This window comes from Aedes albopictus, chromosome 2 (assembly GCF_035046485.1).
Source record: "Aedes albopictus strain Foshan chromosome 2, AalbF5, whole genome shotgun sequence".
Lineage (NCBI taxonomy): Eukaryota > Metazoa > Arthropoda > Insecta > Diptera > Culicidae > Aedes > Aedes albopictus.
Window position 1 is genome coordinate 18,782,475 of NC_085137.1, and position 12,770 is coordinate 18,795,244.

A 12,770-nucleotide genomic window follows, 5' to 3' on the forward strand; every position below is an offset into this window, starting at 1 on the left:
TCTGAAATTTCAGAATTTTCCCAGAAAATACTGAATACCGGCTAAAACTTCCAAAATTCTACATACATATTCCAAAACTTTAAACTAAAACTCGAAACGTGATCATTAAACTGAAGAATTCGATCGCAGGGTTAAAACTCGGAGCCTCGTAGCCGTGCCAAGGGTCACCAAGCGTATAACCGTACCATGCTATGGGTACCATTATCTAGTGTTAGGTTTCGTTCAGTCTGTAAAGCCTCTGACTGAAGACGGTGTCCGTGTCTTTTTTTAACTTAAAAATAAAAACTTACTTCTTTGAACTCCAATTTACAGAAAATAGATGTGACACTAGCAAAATTTCCAGCGACCACGCTTTCAACGATCGTATCAAATGTAGTCTTCACAACCACAGGCGTGGGTCAAGTTTTTCTATGCGTTTGTCGTTTCTAACTAGCGCCTTCTGCTGATGTTGTTGCACAACTCTGTGTATCGTGAAACAAGTCTTCTAGGTGATGGTAGTGAGAACTGGACGATGCATTTTCACGGAAATTACTGTAGCTGTTACGTCCGTTTGTCTGTGGCCAATCGTTCGTCTCCATTAGCTCACAAATGTCATTTTGAAACCCATTTTTCAAATTGACCATTTCAAGAAACAAAAACACCACGTACTCCTACACATCCGTGCGCAGGTTATTACGTACAATTTCCAAATTTTCTCCATCGTCATTTCCCGTCCATTTGCGCAAAACATATTGACTTAACCGGCGAGGTCGCACATACAATAAATATATTGTGTGACCGTATGTTCTCGCGAGTCGCGATGTGCTTTTGCGCACCCACTGGCGGCAAGAGCGCAACAACACATGTCCGAATTCACTGTCTCGCTGAAAGGTGAAATTAGCGAGCGCGGCTGTCATAAATTTACATATGTTAATAGATTTGTTACTGGCTGCTTGTTGAAGGCAAGCAGTTGAAGACGGAACTCAATGAGCCGTTGAAAGATTTCGATTATAAAGGTCACTTCATGTAGGCATAGGCATGTTTCGTAACGCGTTGCTGTTTTGGGAATTTCAAAACATGTGATCAACAGAGTACAACAACAACTAGAACAACATTATGCCAGGGAATCAAAACAACTCCCCACTCGGGAAAATTTATGCACCCTACCGGCGAGTTCCACCTGTTGTTGTGGTTGTTTGCTGTCGCTGTTCCCTTGAGGGCGAGAGCAAGACGCGTGAATAAATTTGTCGGAAAGTCTCGTGACTAAGCGGCCCATAAGTCACCAACCGGAGTTCAACCGTTGTTTTCAACATCGCACCACCACCGAACCGTAGAAAGGAATCGAGAAAAATCGCTGAGCTGCACCCAAGATTCTACCTCGCTGCTGCTTAATTAATCATCGAGTTGTAAAATGTTGGCTATTTTTCTTCCCGTTAATTACATTCATTAATTTTGTTGGTGTTGCCGAGCGGCATTCAATCGGACGACGATAATGCCCGTCCGTTGTGTCCCGTGTACTCCACCAGTTGTAGGAGACTTTTACTTTCATTTGTTCAGTTGATGGCAAGCCATCACTGACTGATTCGCACTCGGATCGAATCTAGTAGGACCTTACCTACATAATCGTTCAAGCTGAGAGACGGCACAAGCATTGATAATACGTTACCGGCTAATCTCACTTGTCGAAGGCGCCGTGGCTTAGTTGGTTAAAGCGCCTGTCTAGTAAACAGGAGATCGTGAGTTCGAATCTCGCCGGAGCCTCTCAGTAATACGATTTTTTATTACCTGGCTATAGCCAGAAAGGCGAATGCAGTCTGCATTCGCGATTCCAACCAGATACCTACCAATAATTGCGGTCTACCAGCTGACATAGTTCAGAACCGCGCAGCGCAAGTCATCGATCGGGTGGGGCGTACTTGCGCTAAAGTGAATCTCTCAAGGTCGCCTAGTTTCCCGTCGCGCACCACTCATCACCCAGCCATCGAAGTCAAAGAATTCGCTCAATTAGCCTCCGCTCCGCATCATCTCACCTCACCCCTTCCTCACCATAACAGCTTTTCAACTGTACTCCGTCCGTCCGTGCAATCCAATCTTTTCATCTTTTAACCATTCCTCGGAACCTGCTAGCACCCGCTCGCGCGCGCTTGCCTCTGTGCTAGATCTGAGTGATAGGGCGCTTTTGTGCTGGAACGAACGTCCAGCAAGCCGAGAACTAGTTTGAATTCAAATGAGCCTGACTTCTGCTCTTTTGCGCGGCACTAGTGAGTTTTTATTTCTGTTTGACTCGCACTCTTGCCGGCTGCGGCTATGTTTGCTTATGCCTTTTAAATGCGCTGGTGCACTTGTTCAATGAGCATGAGTCGTCTTTTTTGTTCGGTCTTGTAGGGAGTCTAGGTCTATTTGCATACTGGAAGATTGTGTCTTTCCTGGATGGTTCGGAACAATCAACTTTTTTTCTTTTTGTTTCTACTGTGCACTTGGCGGATTCAGTTCTACGATGGCCCCAAATTCAGAATAATTATTTCTCGTTTTCGAATCAGCTGCGTAATCAATGCGCCCATAGTATGCATTAATTTGTTTGAAAATTGGAAGCTCTTCCTCCAGTTAATGGTATTTAAGACTTCGAATTTTATGTTTAAATTTTGAAAAAGGTTATCAAAATGTACGCTAAGAGGAGGATTTCAGATTGCCGATAATTTCAATTATTTTGAACTCATCTTGAAAAAGCCATACAGAAAATTATTGTATCCCTGGACAACTTCTTGTCAATATCTCTTGAAATCTCCTGCATTTACTTGGAAAGCTTAATTTTTTTTTCAGAGACAAATTCAATAGCGTTTGAATTTCTTTAAAAGTTCGGGCTGGACTTGCGGATGAAAAATGCAGCTCCAAAAATAATTTTCCAAAATATTTCTTTTATAGAATATCCAACAAAATTAGGAACGCTGATAAAATTGACAATTGGAACTCATAAAAACTTAAGCGAAATTCTGCGTGAAATTATTGTCAAACGTCCTAAAACGCGATACACATGAAAAATAAACAAAAGTTTAAGAAAACCATTATTTAATAATAATTTCCTAGAAAACCATTTTTAGTAGATATTTTAGAGGAATTTGTCAAAAAATCGTTATATTTAATAGAAAAATTGCATGGGAATTTTACTTTTTCTCTGTCGATATTGTTGAAGAAATTTATTGGTGACTCCATATTTTTTTTAAATATTTTTGATTTTTTTTCCAAATTAATTTTTGACATTATTCTAAAAGTTTATTCATAAACATCAGAATTATATATCTTCAAATTAGACGGCTACGCATTTTTTTTAATATGGGAAAACGAGGTTTATTATTTGCTGACGTTTTGACACTGGGGTTTGCGTCATCTTCAGGGGTAACTAATGTTTCGTTTTTGGTCTCATGTTTCGTCTAACTATAACTGATGAAACAAAAGAAAGAGTTCGCTCATGCAGGATGAAATGTCGCGAATAGGAAGACCTCTCAGAATACCAATAAGAGATGTTCGTGGGGCGATGGATGTTCCAGCTACCCAAATAATTAATAGTTTCGTAACTTATGCCAAAATTAAGTTATAATAATGTGGGCCCATATAGCCGAGGCGGTAAACGCACGGGTATTCAGCATGACCATGCTGAGGGTGACGGGTTCGATTCCCGCTCGGTCCAGGATCTTTTCGTAAAGGAAATTTCCTTGACTTCCTTGGGCATAGAGTATCTCCGTGCCTGCCACACGATATACGCATGCAAAATGGTCATTGGCAGAGGAAGCTCTCAGTTAATAACTGTGGAAGTGCTCATAGAACACTAAGCTGAGAAGCAGGCTTTGTCCCAATGAGGATGTAACGCCAAGAAGAAGAAGAAGAAGAATGTGTATTTCAGTAGTGTATTTGTACTAGTATTATAGATTATTTTTATTTTTTTCTTTTTGATCAAAATTGATATGTTGGCTAAGAGATGGTTTGTTATTACCTAAAATGCTTTATAGATGGTGGGTTGTGTACCCACAAATCAATCAAAAAAAAAACGAAACAAAAGTGCAAAAAATGAAAAATTGTCACACAAAACCCCAGTTTCGAAACGACGGGCAAACAGACCTCGTTTTCCTATATTAAAAGACGGCGTAGTTATTTAAATTGTTCATTTATATTATTTATTTGGACATAATATAATAGAATTCGTTAAGTCCTGGATTCTTATTAAATAGTATTTTTTGTTATATGTATACGCTGAGTCAACATATTCATCGTTTTGGCTTAAAACCCTAATTAAAAATTATTCACACTTTTTTTACAATCTATGAGTAAATATTTGGTTACTATTTTTATAAATATGGTAGTAGAAGTATTTTGGCCCAGGGCGGGTATTTTGGCCCAGTTTGGGAATTTTATTAATTTTATCATGTAATCTCTACAAAATCTTGACAAATTTTTATTGGAAGTTCCAATAATAATTTGCCAAGATTCCAATCATATTTTCTTAAGATTTTGTAGAGATTATGTATATGATAAAATAATAAAATTCCCAAGGTGGGCCAAAATACCTGCCCCGGGTCAAAACACGTCTACTACCCTACGGTCAATAAAATCAGTTTTCTCCAGGGATACTTTCAAGAAGCTCTCTAAACATATTCGTCGAGGTAAACTTTTCAAATTCCTCCACGGATTTCGGTGAGTGTACTTCTACAGATTCCACCGTTTTTGGTTGGTACAATAAAAAATTATTAGAACTTCCATAAGAAATTATTTCACAAAATATTCAAGGAATTCTGTCAGAAGTTTTGCCTGCAATGATTACGGGATCATTATCACAATTTCCTGTGAAATTCGTCTTTCCTTCTAGATCGTAATAGTCGGCTTAAACCAATTAACTACTACCCAAAGCTGCAGGCAATGTTTATCTGAAGATTCTTTCGAGAATTCTCACCAGAAATTTTTGAAATCACTTCAAAAAGTTTAATGGTTTCGGCTTGCAGTCACAGAAATAAGCGTTGATTATTTTAATTCATCGCCGACGTTTCGATCCTCGGGTTTGGATCTTCTTCAGGGCTCGAAGTTAAACAACTTGTGAAGTGCCGTTTTTACACGGATGCATGTCGGGATTTTGGTGACATGGCCTCACCCTGCTAGGTTAACGGGAAAGTTAATTAATGGGGATTTTACACACTGTTCGACGTCCGGAATTTTGTTACGCTTTGTACCTTTTTCGGGTGTTTCACCGTCGAAGAAAGGGAGATCTCCCTTAGTATAGCATTATTAAGGAAACAAATACAATACAAAACACAAAAGAAACAATGACATCTTCTGAATGTTTTGAATACTTTCAGGATCTGCTACGAATGTTAATATTAACTCCAATAGAAATTTATTAAGAATATTATTTACAAGATTTGCCTTTCGTTAGAAATAAATAATTCAGTTTCGAAAAGAAATTACTCTAGGAACCTCTTGCCAACGTATAACATCTGCTACACATTATCACACTGATTTCTTCAGAATCATCATGGAACGGTTTCAACTACAACCTTTTTTTTTTAAATTTAAACTTAAAACTCATGGAAATTTCTCGAGATCTACCATAACCAAATTGATGCGAGAATATAAATTCCAAGTATGTTTTTAATGAAAACCCTTGTTAGGATTTTTATCTTGATTTCTTTTATCGAAAATTCTTCATAAATTTTATCTTATTAGCGAATAAGCAGGAAAAATTTGAAATCCCAGACTATATGTAAATGGTGGCTTGGTTCCAGCGAGAATTATCTATGTAAAGTGTGAAGAGCGTTACTCTAATCATCGTGGGGGTTTTTATCTAATTCCCGTCTACCTAAGCACCGCGCCTAATACTTTTGCTGTACACAGCTGTATTCAACAGCAGTGCAATTCAACTTTGGAGTGCCACAGACCTATTGTGGAGTGTGACTTGAATGTCAGTTCGATAAATGAATCTGGCAAAGTAAAAATTGAACGGTGAAGAACATTGAAGAACGACTGCAGCTTTGGTGCAGTTTCCTTCGTCGTACGCAAAAAGAGAAAAAATGTTAATGTCAATGAAATTGAAATGTGAAATTTAGTATAATTCTTCGATTTCTAGTGCTTTAGAGGCTGAGTGATTATGAATAGTCTACAACCCTTTGCCTCCATCTAATGAGACATTGACAAAGGTAAGTCGGAATATCTATAATGATATGCAATTTTTCGTCTGATGTGACAGGAATTAGCGAATGTAACGAATTTTAAGCCCTACCGAATCAGTTCTACTGATACATATGTCGGTCAAACTCATTTCCATTTATGAAACTCACGAAGTCAAACAGAAACCCTATTTCATATTCAAATGTGTGACACATCGCCACTGCTCCCATAAATCAACATCCCCATGCATTTTCTCCATACTTTTCCGCAAAATGTGCCAATAGGTCTTTGTACCGCCGCACCGGTCCTTGCGGTCACATCCTTACTTATACTTATTTCTAAAGTTTTCCAAGCACCATGCAGTTTGGTCACGGTTCTGATTTCTTTGCATTCACGTCTTCACCTCGATAGGCTAGGCATGTCGTCGTCGTCGTCGAGCTTTTTGACGTCTTCATAGAGTTGAACCGAATTGTTGAATACAGCTGATTTTCTTTTTGCACGGGGCAAATTTGCGCTATGACTCAGTCAATTTCCTACCAACGTTCTGGAATGTTTGTACACAGCTAGATACTGTACAAATATCATGACAGAGTTGAAGTAAAAAAAGACCCGTGTAAAACGAGAACCAGGTGTACTGTGATGGTTCGTTCAGCATCCTTGCCGTGCCTAGAAACTAGCTCACATATTTACTAGTTTCTACTCTCGCATTGATGCACCGGAACGGAAACGGCAGATTCCATCCTGTATTTGCAAGGAGGGCTGCTGCGGTGTAGTATTTCCCGTTCAACCAAACGAAACTTGAACTGATGTTGGCAGCCACGGCTGCTCCCATCGCTGCCATAACCCGAGCAGAATAAATTCTCTAAATCACAAAATTCCCTCTCAGGATTCTTGAGAGAATCCCTCTCAGGATTCTTGAGAGAATCCCTCTCAGGATTCTTGAGAAAATCCTTCTCAGGATTCTTGAGAGAATCCCTCTCAGGATTCTGAGAGAATCCCTCTCAGGATTCTAAGAGAATCCCTCTCAGGATTCTGAGAGAATCCCTCTCAGGATTTTGAGAGAATCCCTCTCAAGATTCTGAGAAAATCCCTCTCAGGATTCTGAGAGAATCCCTCTCAGGATTCTGAGAGAATCCCTCTCAGGATTCTGAGAGAATCCCTCTCAGGATTCTGAGAGAATCCCTCTCAGGATTCTGAGAGAATCCCTCTCAGGATTCTGAGAGAATCCCTCTCAGGATTCTGAGAGAATCCCTCTCAGGATTCTGAGAGAATCCCTCTCAGGATTCTGAGAGAATTCCTCTTAGGATTCTTAGAGAATCCCTCTCAGGATTCTGAGAGATTCCCTCTCAGGATTCTGAGAGAATCCCTCTCAGGATTCTGAGAGAATCCCTCTCAGGATTCTGAGAGAATCCCTCTCAGGATTCTGAGAGAATCCCTCTCAGGATTCTGAGAGAATCCCTCTCAGGATTCTGAGAGAATCCCTCTCAGGATTCTGAGAGAATCCCTCTCAGGATTCTGAGAGAATCCCTCTCAGGATTCTGAGAGAATCCCTCTCAGGATTCTGAGAGAATCCCTCTCAGGATTCTGAGAGAATCCCTCCCAAGATTCTGAGAGAATCCCTCTCAGGATTCTGAGAGAATCCCTCTCAGGATTCTGAGAGAATCCCTCTCAGGATTTTGAGAGAATCCCTTTTAGGATTCTGAGAGAATCCCTCTCAGGATTCTGAGAGAATCTCTCTCAGGATTCTGAGAGAATCTCTCTCAGGATTCTGAGAGAATCTCTCTAAGGATTCTGAGAGAATCTCTCAGGATTCTGAGAGAATCTCTCTCAGGATTCTGAGAGAATCTCTCTCAGGATTCTGAGAGAATCTCTCTCAGGATTCTGAGAGAATCTCTCTCAGGATTCTGAGAGAATCTCTCTCAGGATTCTGAGAGAATCTCTCTCAGGATTCTGAGAGAATCTCTCTCAGGATTCTGAGAGAATCTCTCTCAGGATTCTGAGATAATCTCTCTCAGGATTCTGAGAGAATCCCTCTAAGGATTCTGAGAGAATCCCTCTCAGGATTCTTGGGAGAATCCCTCTCAGGATTCTTGAGAGAATCCCTCTCAGGATTCTTGAGAGAATCCCTCTCAGGATTCTTGAGAGAATCCCTCTCAGGATTCTTGAGAGAATCCCTCTCAGGATTCTTGAGATAATCCTTCTCAGGACTCTTGAGAGAATCCCTCTCAGGATTCTTGAGAGAATCCCTCTCAGGATTCTTGAGAGAATCCCTCTCAGGATTCTTGAGAGAATCCCTCTCAGGATTCTTGAGAGAATCCCTCTCAGGATTCTTGAGAGAATCCCTCTCAGGATTCTTGAGATAACCCCTCTCAGGATTCTTGGGATAATCCTTCTCAGGATTCTTGAGAGAATCCCTCTCGGAATTCTTGAGAGAATCCCTCTCAGGATTCTTGAGAGAATCCCTCTCAGTATTCTTAGGAGAATCCCTCTCAGGATTCTTGGGTGAATCCCTCTCTGGATTCTTGAGAGAATCCCTCTCAGGATTCTTGAGAAAATACCTCTCAGGATTCTTGGGAGAATCCCTCTCAGGATTCTTGGGAGAATCCCTCTCAGGATTCTTGGGAGAATCCCTCTCAGGATTCTTGGGAGAATCCCTCTCAGGATTATTTTGAAAATCCCTCTCAGGATTCTTGGGAAAATCCCTTTAAGGATTCTTGAGAAAATACCTCTCAGGATTCTTGGGAGAATCCCTCTCAGGATTCATGGGCGAATCCCTCTCAGGATTCTTGGGAGAATCCCTCTCTGAATTCTTGATAGAATTCCTATCAGGATCCTTGGGAAAATCCCTCTCAGGATTCTTGGGAAAATCCCTCTCAGGATTCATGGGCGAATCCCTCTCAGGATTCATGGGCGAATCCTTTTTAGGATTCTTGGGAGAATCCCTCTCAGGATTCTTGGGAGAATCCCTTTCAGGATCCTTGGGAGAATCCCTCTCAGGATCCTTGGGAGAATCCCTCTCAGGATTCATGGGCGAATCCTTCTCAGGATTCTTGGGAGAATCCTTCTCAGGATTCTTGGGAGAATCCCTCTCAGGATTCTTGGGAGAATCCTTCTCAGGATTCTAAGAGAATCCCTCTCAGGATTCGTAGGTGAATCCCTTTTAGGATTCTTGAGAGAAACCCTCTCAGGATTCTTGGGAGAATCCCTCTCAGGATTCTTGAGAGAATCCCTCTCAGGATTCTTGAGAGAATCCCTCTCAGGATTCTTGAGAGAATCCCTCTCAGAATTCTTGAGAGAATCCCTCTCAGAATTCTTGAGAGAATCCCTCTCAGGATTCTTGGGAGAATCCCTCTCAGGTTTCTTGAGAGAATCCCTCTCAGGATTCTTGAGATAATCCCTCTCAGGACTCTTGAGAGAATCCGTCTCAGGATTCTTGGGAGAATCCCTCTCAGGATTCATGGGCGAATCCTTCTCAGGATTCATGGGCGAATCCTTCTCAGGATTCTTGGGAGAATCCTTCTCAGGATACTAAGAGAATCCCTCTCAGGATTCGAAAGTGAATCCCTTTTAGGGTTTTTGAGAGAAACCCTCTCAGGATTCTTGGGAAAATCCCTCCCAGGATTCCTGAGAGAATCCCTCTCAGAATTCTTGAGAGAATCCCTCTCAGAATTCTTGAGAGAATCCCTCTCAGAATTCTTGAGAGAATCCCTCTCAGGATTCTTGAGAGAATCCCTCTCAGGATTCTTGGGAGAATCCCTCTCAGGTTTCTTGAGAGAATCCCTCTCAGAATTCTTGAGAGAATCCCTCTCAGGATTCTTGAGATAATCCCTCTCAGGATTCTTGAGAGAATCCCTCTCAGGATTCTTGAGATAATCCCTCTCAGGATTCTTGGGAGAATCCGTCTCAGGATTCTTGGGAGAATCCCTCTCAGGATTCTTGGGAGAATCCCTCTCAGGATTCGTAGGTGAATCCCTTTTAGGATTCTTGAGAGAAACCCTCTCAGGATTCTTGGGAGAATCCCTCTCAGGATTCTTGGGAGAATCCCTCTCAGGATTCTTGGGAGAATCCCTCTCAGGATTCTTGGGAGAATCCCTCTCAGGATTCTTGGGGGAATCCTTCTCAGGATACTAAGAGAATCCCTCTCAGGATTCTGAAAGAATCCCTACCAGGATTCTAGCAGAATCGCTCTCGGAATTCTGGGAGAATCTTTGAATGCGGGCGATTCCATTTTCACTAACATCGATGTACCAAAACACACCCGTGAATGTTATCAAGGTCCAATCGGGATTGATAGAAAACTGCATTTTGCAGTCAAGAACGTTCGTCGGTTACCACGGGAACGAAGATTCTTTCCCGGTGAATTTCGCCAACTCCATTAAAAGTTATGATGAACGTGACTAGGGACGACGAATGCTCCTAGCTAGCTGTCCTCGTCAGCATAATTCAGTGCGGGTTGCCTCGGGAACCACTTGCCGTCGTCGCATGCTGTGATGATTATTATTGTACTGCACGCAGCAAACAGAGTCGTGCTGCAGATGCAGCACACTGAACGTCAGTGATAATTGCATTTGACATAAACATTGCGTCGTCGCTGGTTGCTGCTTGCAAGTGGTTGCACATTTCAACGTTATGCTCAGGCTCAAATTCTATGACAGCCGCAGACAGCGGAGGGCATAATTCTGAAACAAAGTCGCTACGCTAGCTTATAATCATTGCTGTTAGGAAGCTCCATGACAACTACAACAAACTGCAAAACGGCCTGCGGAATAAACATAACAAGACGAGGGTCAACCATTTAGATGAGTTGGAAACGGTTCAAATGGTCCCACCGATTTGTAGTTGGTGGTACGAATGGACAGAGTACGTTACTTACAAATCGGTTACCGATTTCAACAATGTCCATGGAGCAAATTGCGGCTATCCATTCGCTGGTGGAGTGACCCGACTGGGCAGTAAATATTCCAACGACGGTGATTAATTGCTCCATATTTAAATCTAAATTGCATCATAAACATTCGCTGCTGGGTTACTTTGTGTCGTTGTCGGTCTGCCCGACCCGAACTAAAATCCATGTCCCGCTTCATTGGTTAACCATTTTGGGTTGAAGTGGTCGAATAACGGTGTCCATAACCTCAATGCGGATGCACTCTAAAATATGGTTTGCTACCAGCCCTGGAGTTTGCGACCTCTCTTGTGTGGAAACAAGGAAGTTTCACTAATTACCTTACCGATCATGGTAGACTGGGGGACTCCAACAAACGGCTGCTACCTACTGGGATATTTTTAGCAGTGAAATTGTTTCATAAACTGGTTTACTCCCATCACCCCACTGCCACTGATCGTCGACGTTGGAGTGTCCAACGACGCGATGAGAGGCTTCAGCCGGGAGCTTCCAGAACAACCATGTAGGAAGGCAAACATAAAAGTGCATTTGTTATGGGCGCGCGCGCTCTCTTTCGCATACATTATGCAACGATGGCGGTAGCAGCAATGCTTGCACTTGTAGGTACGGCTCGAGCTGACCATATGACGACGGGACGGTTGGGTTGACTGGGATTGGATTACTCCCGTCCCTGCTGCGTTGGATAACCCGTCGCTCATCAAGAATTCCCATTTAATGAGCCATGATACGATTGAAACTGCAACTGGCGAGCTGTGCTGGACGCCCGGCTCTGGTGGTGGTCAAATATGGTTCAACGCAAACGGGTTGTTTACCATGGGCACTTGGTCGGGCGGTGGCGTCATCAGTAGGTACACCGTAGACAAACATACCCTTGGTCATATGGAGTGGACCCCAAACTGAACTATGGGCGGTTGGCCCGTGGTCGCCCATCGTTGGTCGAATAATGCAGATAAACTGTTTCACTATGTATATCGGTTTTCAAACGCTTGAAATGGATACGGAATGAATAATTTTAAATAGGATTTATTCTGCATCGATGATACAAGGGCAATAGCGTAATAATATACATTACAAGTATATTTTTCTACATTGCCAAATCTTCGGAACATTTTTAAGCAAAACTCTGGAAGAATAATGGGATATGTAGTGTAGGATCAGAATGATTATATGAGAAGATTTGCCATGTGAATCTACATGATCCAATATCTTCCATTTTCTGCTAATGTCCATTTTGTATACACATTACTACTCAATTATGAAAATGGAATCTCCTGATTTTTCAAACTTTTTACAGGTGCTATAATAAATCCAGGATCTAGAAGAAATGTATCTGCTAGAAAAAAAATCTTGAATAGCGTGAAACTCCGTGACCGTGCATTTAGCGTCAATGAACGTGTAACCATATCATCCCAAGTAATATTTTAATGGCCAATTAGTCTTAAAAAGGTTTTGACAACCGTCATAAAACCTTTTATCTTATATATTGGATTTATGATGGTTTTGAGAACCTCTTCTAGACTGTTTGACTAAATAAAATGTTATTTCCAATGGCAATTTCGACTGGCTACTGATCGAACTTTTTTTTTTTGGGATTGGCTTTCTCAGTCATTAAGCCTGGATAAGTATTATATACTACATATTCCAACTTTTAGACCTTGTAGTTGTGGCCTTCTTCAGGGGTTGCTAAAACATATATCAACATTTACAATAGAACATTGAACATAAAACATTGAATTTT

The 12,770-nt window shown here is 41.4% G+C and overlaps 1 protein-coding gene and 1 non-coding gene across 7 annotated transcripts in view; one reads left to right on the forward strand and one right to left on the reverse strand.

The window, feature by feature from the left end:
- The window catches only part of LOC109429573 (probable G-protein coupled receptor Mth-like 1), a 427,950-nt gene that overhangs the window by 126,279 nt on the left and 288,901 nt on the right, over nt 1–12,770 (reverse strand). The window lies entirely within an intron of this gene.
- On the forward strand, nt 1,667–1,740 carry Trnat-agu (transfer RNA threonine (anticodon AGU)). The gene has a single exon. It is a non-coding gene; the product is annotated as a tRNA-Thr (tRNA).